An 8298-nucleotide genomic window follows, 5' to 3' on the forward strand; every position below is an offset into this window, starting at 1 on the left:
AGAGAAAGCCTACGACGAAGAAGTAGCTCAACAGCCATGTCGGGGACGACATGCACAAGGAGGGGGGGGAGTGTTAGAAGCTGGACACACCCTATGGAAAATGACTGCTCGGTGGATTATTATTTTTTGTAATTATTCATTTATTGAGAAAACCCGACATTTCACCTTTGTAAATATTGGGGCTTACAGAAGTTTCCAGATTGTATCCCAGTTTTGACATTTAGATTGAGTAGATGGTTAAATTCGAACATTAGGGTTTGATATTGTAAGGTATTTATACCACTTTTTGACCTTAATGAAAGACCTTTGTCATTTTTAAAGAAGTTAAGACTGTGAGTGAGCGTACTGTGTACGAGAGAGGGTGAGAGCTTCATCTTGACGCTACGCGCGCACCGGTGGTCAGAATCGAGTGCGGAGAAGTGCAACGTGTTTTCCCCGACGAGAGCTACGCGCCAATACCTACATTGCGCGCGCACGGTCCGGTTTTGCGAGCTCGACCAACGAGCTTCATCTGGTGATTCGGTGAGCATACGTTGTTCGTTTTTGCATTGCAGCATATCCACGCGTTCGCATTGAGTAGAGCTACACATTAGGCACTTTAGTTTTCGGAAACGATGACCTGAAAATTTCGGCCAAACATCCTACGTGATTTTGCACCAGGTGTTTAGGGTTGGGATTTTGGTTCATAGACCTTAGGGAGAGCGACCTATTGGTGTTAGTAGGGTCTCCTTCAAGTTCTATGGCTTTTCGAGACCATTTGATGGGTATTTGGCTCTTGGAAGCGTTGTAGGAAACCTCTTCTTGAGCACTCTTGAAGGATGTAGCTTAGACATTGGGTAGAGACCTCTGTAGGAATTAGTCGAGAGTCGGTCGAGTAAAGATTGACACCCTATGCTTGCTTCCACGCGCCTGCGGGTCGAGCTTCATCCTTAGCTGACAAATCTTGTTAGGCGAGTTCTCGATGTGCTTATGTCCGTCGCGGCGTATCCACCAACATTCTAAAAAAGGAAGATTGTTGAAGTCTAAAAAAGGAAGACTGCATTCTTGATAGGACTGCACAAGATGAAGCATACATACCACAGCCTTTTCCAGAAGAGATATTCGAACCGTTTGGATGGCAACAAATACTAGCTACTCTTGATGTTTGTGTCAACGAAGTGACCCTCACCAAATTTTGTGATGAGGAAGGGTATGATATCGTTCCATTCCAAATGATGAATGTCCGACTAACTCCGAAGACCAAGGAAGACATACATGACAAGGAAGGGGTGACCGAATGCCGACGCATAGTGGACGAAATCTCTGTAAGGAACCTTGTCCAAACGAATGACAAAGAAGATTTCAAGACTTGACTGATAAGACGCTAGAGGATGACACAGACAATGAGCTGTCTAGTAGCTCAAGCCAGAGCATCAAACGGAAGGATCGTTGAGTGATCTACTATGATTTTCCAAACCAAAACCCCCGAAGACAACGCAGGTATCGGGATAAACGCAGAAATAACCACAACAAGCACAGCGAGGACTCAGTACCTCAATTGACTGACAAAACGCAGTACTTGAGATTAGTCGAAGTGACTGACTGCCTCAAGGACAGTATTTCAGGGCGATATATGAAACCTGACTCAACCAAAACAACATCAAAACAAAAACCAAAAAAAGAGAAAGATACCGGAAAACCCGTTTAAGTTGTCCATGGTGGAGCACAAAGTCAAATACAATGATTTGAAACGAGCATTGAAAGAAGTTTACACAACAAAAATGGAAACTAACGAGGAATCAAATGATGATAAATTCGATGCACCATCCCACTATAAGAAGTATACCATTCAGGATAGGAAGATAGTGGTGCAAAAACGCAAACGACATCCCAAAGAACCAGGAACTTTATATGATGGGCCTGAAAACACAAAAAGCATCAACTTAGCAGAACCAAGAGAGGAGCCTAAACCGGCCTATATTGCCATGGACCTTACTGAAGAGGAAGAGCAACTTCTAGTCGATACGCTCATGCAATATAAAGATGTCTTTGCATGGTCATACAAAAATCTAAAGGGGATAATCCGGAGATATGTCAGCACACGATTCCCCTTAAGAGTGATGCCAGACCACACAGACAACGTCCTTACACATACAATGAAATTTTTGCACAAAAAATCAAGGAGGAAATAGACAAAATGAAGGACGCCGAGATTATCTACGAGATTGAGCACACAGAGTGGGTGTCCCCAATTGTGGTGGTACCCAAAAAGAATGGCAAAACTGCGTGTTTGTGTAAACCTCAAGCAAGTAAACGCAACTACCATCAGGGATAACTACCCACTGCCAATAACTGATCATGTTATTGAGAGAGTAGCAAGGAAAGAGGCCTATAGTTTCTTGGATGGGTTCTCAGGCTACAACCAGTTGACGATTAAGGCAGAAGATCAACATAAGACATCTTTTGCAACAGAGTGGGATATATTTGCATACAAGGTAATGCCTTTTGGCTTGACCAATGCCCCGGCCACATTCCAAAGACTAATGACCCATGCATTCAAAGAATATCTCATACAATTTCTGAAGATCTACATGGATGATCTTTGTGTCCACTCCACATCGACGAAGTGACCACATCACTCATCTAGGAAAAGTCTTTGCAAAATGCAGAACGTATCGTATTTGCTTAAACCCGGAAAAATGTGTCTTCATGGTAAGACAGGGTAGAATTCTGGGCCACATAGTGTCCAAAAATGGCATTTCCACTGATCAAGAAAAGGTGCAGACAATTGCTGCACTACCGAGACCAACGAAGATAAAAGAAGTGGAAGTATTTATGGGGCATTGCGAATACTACCGGTGTTTCATATATATGTATGCTGTAATAGCTAAGCCATTGTACGCTTTCATCACTAAGTTCGAATGGACGGAGAAATGTGAGCAAGATTTCCAAAAATTGAAGCAACATTTGATTTCAGCTCCAATTTTGCAAGCCCCTAACTAGAGCAAAATCTTCCATGTCCATGTGGATGCATCGGCCTATGCCATCGGGTGCATATTAGCCCATCCAGGAGAGAAGAAAATGGATTTTTCCATCTGCTACTCCAGTCGACAACTAAACAACACAGAGAGAAATTACACCACTATGAAAAGAGAAGGTCTGGGAATGATCTATGCTGTCAAGAAATTTAGACACTACCTTCTAGCCAACAAGTTTGTCTTCTTCGTGGATCATCAAGCACTGCTATATCTAGTAAACAAACCTTGCAACACTGGAAGAATTGTCCGCTAGTTTATACTGTTGCTTGAGTTTGACCTCACGATGGTTGTAAAAAAGGACACCACACACCAGACAGCAGATCATCTTTCACGACTATTTCATGGGGAAGCACCTGTGGGTGTTGATGAACTTCCTGATTCATATCTGTTTAACATAGAAATGGTGCCGCGATGGAGCAAAGAGGTCATGCCTCTACTCACAATCGGCTCTTTGCAGATAGAAAGAAAACCATCAATGATTCAGCAAACACGGAATCTCATCCTTTTAGTAGGATGTCTTACAAACACGATAAGGATGGGATATTGAGACTATGTGTACAGCCTGAAGATACCACCTACTACCTCAAACAAGCTCATATACAAAATACGGGATTTCACACTGGTGAAATACAAACAGGCCAATGGTTACAAAGACCTGGCGTCTACTGTCCAAACATGGAATACAGTGTCCATAAATATGTAAAATCATGTGTTAGATGTATAATACATCCCCCAGTGGAACATGCCACAATGTTTCGGGTAGTACAAGCACCTAAATGGAGTGCTCACATCATTGAGTACTTAAAAAACAAAACCTTTCCAATACAATGGGACAAAGCAAGAAGGAAAACTGTCGAGGAAAAGGCCAAACACTATCTGCTCATTGGCAACCAACTTTATAGGCGTAGAAAAGACAAACATTTGCAGTTGTGTGCTACAGAAAGCGAATATTACGTCATCCTAGATCAAGCACATGCAGGACAACCCGGAGGACACTTCTCCGCTGATAAAACGGCAAAGCTAGTGCTACACTCGGGCATATGGTGGCCAACCCTATTCATGGATGCAACCACATATGTCAAACAATGCGATGAATGTCAACGCACAAAACCACCCTTGAGGAGAGATGAAATGCCACAGAGGTCAATCATGGGAGTACGTGCTTTTGCCAAATAGGGCATTGACTTCATTGATCCCATTAACCCTCCAGGATACAGGACACACACACAATACATCATCGTAGCAACAGATTACATGACAAAGTGGGCAGAAGCCAAAGAAACCCAAAAAAATGATGCAAGGACTACAACTCAGTTCCTTTTCGAAAACGTCTTTACGTAGTATGGACTACCAATTGAAATAGTAAGCGATAGAGGAACACACTTTGTGAACGACGTCATTGAGACCTAAGTTGCATTATTCGTTATTCGGGAGACGTATAATACGCGAATAATGGGCATATTATTCGTTTATCTAAATTATACGGCCGTATTATACGGTGCCACATCAGCATAAACGGCCAAGCATATAACTTCTTGGTTTTTCGATCGAAAAACTTTTCGAACGAAATTATTTTCGATTCAAAATTATAATGATCGAATATTTTAGTATATATAGCAGCACGCGACAGGCCTCACATCACCTTTCACAGTCAGTGGTTTCCATGTGAGTACTCTCACCAAACGATCAAAAAAGTAATTTGTAAAAAAACAAAACAATTGGAATTAAATAAAAATTAAAATTCAATTGAATTTAAGTTTTGTGATTCAAATTTATGAATTTTTTTTGAAAAAATTAGTAAATAGTTGAAAGTTTGTATTTTGTGAAGAGTTTAATCTCTCACCTGATACAAACTGTAACTATAAGAATCACTTGTCAATGTGTTCAATTAATTGACACTTGAAAGTGACTAAAAAAAAAAAGTAGGATATTATCGTTGTGTGTAGAGTGTACTCTCACATGAGATAATTAGTTTAAAAATATAATTACATAAAAATTAATTTTATGTAATTTAAAGTTCGATTTTGACGTGTAGAGATATTGACACTTGAAAGTGACTAATAAAAAAAGTAGGATATTATCGTTGTGTGTAGAGTGTACTCTCACATGAGATAATTAGTTTAAAAATATAATTACATAAAAATTAATTTTATGTAATTTAAAGTTCGATTTTTATGTGTAGAGATTTTCTCTCACTTCAAAATGAATATAATGAAACAAAATTATATTTTTACGTTTTGTGTAGAGCTATTCACACTGCTATGCTCTCACTAGAGTAAAAATTTAGGAAAAACATGTCCAAAAATATTGATATTCTCTTATCTTTATTTGGACTGCAAAATCTACCGTATTGTGTGAGAGCATACACATGCTCGCATTGTAGATAGATAATCGCTTAAAAATCTATGGTAAAGTGTAAGAACTTTTTGTTCGCACTTTACATAGATACGATAATTATCAAGTATTGTAAGTGATTATCGTTTTGACATTTAAAAGTGTCACTTATAGCTCTTGTATGTATAACAATTTATAATGATAATCATTTTAATACTTGATTTAATTGTAATTATTGATTATCGTAATGTGTTAAAGCTACAAGCTTGCACTTTAGATAAATCGATGCAATTTATATGTAATCCAATGGTATTGTTTTTTATTATTGTATTTCTGTTCAATCATTGTTTTTAATTATTTTAATTTCCTTCAATCATTGTTAGTTAAATTAATTTAATGTTTTAATTGATTTTGATTATGAAAATGATCATTGACTTTGTTTTTACTAGCAAATTACTTTTGTGCATCATGGTGAAAGGACAAGAGTGGAGTTATGTGCATGAGTTGAAAGCTGGGAGAAATACATCTCGACTTAAATGTAAATCTTGTGGCCACGAGTTCAGTGGTAATGCAACCAGAATTAAAGAGCATTTATTTAAAGTCCCTGGCAATGTTGAAAAGTGCGGGACACCACCAAAAGATATTCATGAAAAATTTGCCATGTATTCTCGCAAAGTAAAGTTGATTCTTGCAGCTAAACATAAAGGTGATGTTTCTAAAAATATTCATGCAAATATTGAACCATCTGTATGCAATGAGGCAACAGAAGAGGTGTGTACCACTCAAGTAAACAATCAAAGTTGTCAATTGAACCCTCTTCATGGACATGCTTCTACATCAGGAGGAGTTCCTAGCACTAGCAAATCCGCAGAGCGTCATCCAATGGACAGACAATGCCTAAATCATTAGGTAAACAATGGTTGCTTGAGTTGCATTTAAAATGGACACAAGCATTTGTTTCGTGTGGCATATCGTTCAATGCTATGCGCAATCCAATATTTCAAGATGCTTTGATGAGTACAGCCAAAAAAGGATTTGTGCTTCCTGACTATAACAAGATGCGAACTGAATAACTTGATAAAGTCAAAGACAATACTGAAGCCATTCTCAAACGCACAGTTCTAGAGTTTGTTCCAACATATGGATGCACCATAGCATTGGATGGATGGACTAACTGTCAGAAAGAACCTTTAATCAATGTAATGCTTATTAACCCTAGAGGGGCTATGTTCGTGGAAGCAATTGACAGCTCATTGAAAGAGAAGACTATCACCTACCTAGCAGGGGTGTATGAGCGTGCAATTGCAAAGGCAGGTGGACCAAAGAATTGTCACAGATAATGCGGCCAACTACAAAGGAGCAGGAAGAGCTATTCAAGTCAAGTATCCGGAGATTTCTTGGGTACCATGTGCAGCTCACACTTTAAATTTTCTTTTAAAAGATATTGGTAAAATGGCATGTGTGAAGCAAACTTTATTGGATGCAAATCATGTGGTGAAATTCATTAGAGAGCATCAATTTTTGTATGCTCTTTTTCGAACCAAGTCACCAAATAAAGCTTTGCAAATATTTTGCGCAACAAGGTTTGCTACGGCATACTATGTTCTTGCTGCTTTGCAAGAGTTGAAGCTTGCATTGATGGAAACCTTAGCAGACAGAAGATGGGATGGATGGCTTAGCAAGTATCCAAGTTATCAGGAAGCAGTTGGTCGATGTGAGCAAATAGTAAACTCGCCAGTCTTTTGGCGTAATGTAGAAAGAATAGTAACTATGTCAAAGCCATTTGTAGATCTTTTGAGAGCAGTTGACACAGATTCTTTTATTTTTGGTTGGGTCTACTGGTATATGTCAGAGGCTATACGCAAGCTAAGAGAAAATGTCAATTTTGGTGCAAAGGATAAAGCTACCATGATTACAATTGTTAACAAGTGTTGGGTGCAGTTGCATACGCCATTGCATGGTGCGGCTTTTGTATTGGATCCTAAGTTTCAAATGCATCAGCACAATCTACCAACAAAGAAGTTTTCGATAAGTTTAACGGCACCACTCTGAGATATATCATGGATCACAAAAGGCCCCATCCAAAATCACGGACGAATTCATGGTGGTCCATCGAAATTCAGCACCCTATCATCCGCAAGCCAACGGATAGGCAGAGAGTACCAACAAAATCCTATGCACAGTGCTCACCAAAATAGTCAGTGACTTAAGAAATGATTAGGATCAAAAGTTACACACCACCTTATGGGCTTACCGTGTAGCTTTTAAAACGTCCATTGAAACAACTCCCTTTAACCTGGTATTTGGAATTAATGCGATACTACCATTGGAATTCCTAGTCAAATCCCTCAGAGTGGCAACACAATTAGGATGGACGGGCCATGAGCTATCGGAGAGACTAGACACACTAGAACAGTTAGATGAAACTAGACTTAAAGCGATAGCTCGGATATATGCTCAGAAAAAAGTAAATGAAAGATTTTTATGATCAACACGTGATTGGTAAGGAGTTCCAGAAGGGGGATTACGTTCTCATGTACACGTTGAAACAGCACTCCATAAAACTCAAAAAGCAAGGAATGGGGCCTTTTGTGATCCATGATATATCGCAGAGTGGTGCCGTTAAACTTGCAACATTGGCGGGAGAGGAGATGCCTAATTGGACGAGTGGTTGCAGGTTAAAGAAATATCTTCTTCCGCTGACACCAGACGAACTCGCAACACTCCATGCAGCAGCTCAACGCAAATGTCAAGCACAGGACATTCGGGAACAAGCACAGCAGGAGACCAAACTCAAAATATTGAAACGCAAAGAGCAAGCAAACTTCCAGAGGAAAGAACAACAGGATGTGGCTATTTAGGATGCTCCGATAGCATCCATACAAACGACGACTACATGGCTAGGAGGGATGGATCTACGCATTCAGTTACAACTTGCCAACAACAC

Source organism: Adiantum capillus-veneris, chromosome 26 (genome assembly GCF_014529385.1).
Source record: "Adiantum capillus-veneris isolate H3 chromosome 26, ASM1452938v2, whole genome shotgun sequence".
Lineage (NCBI taxonomy): Eukaryota > Viridiplantae > Streptophyta > Polypodiopsida > Polypodiales > Pteridaceae > Adiantum > Adiantum capillus-veneris.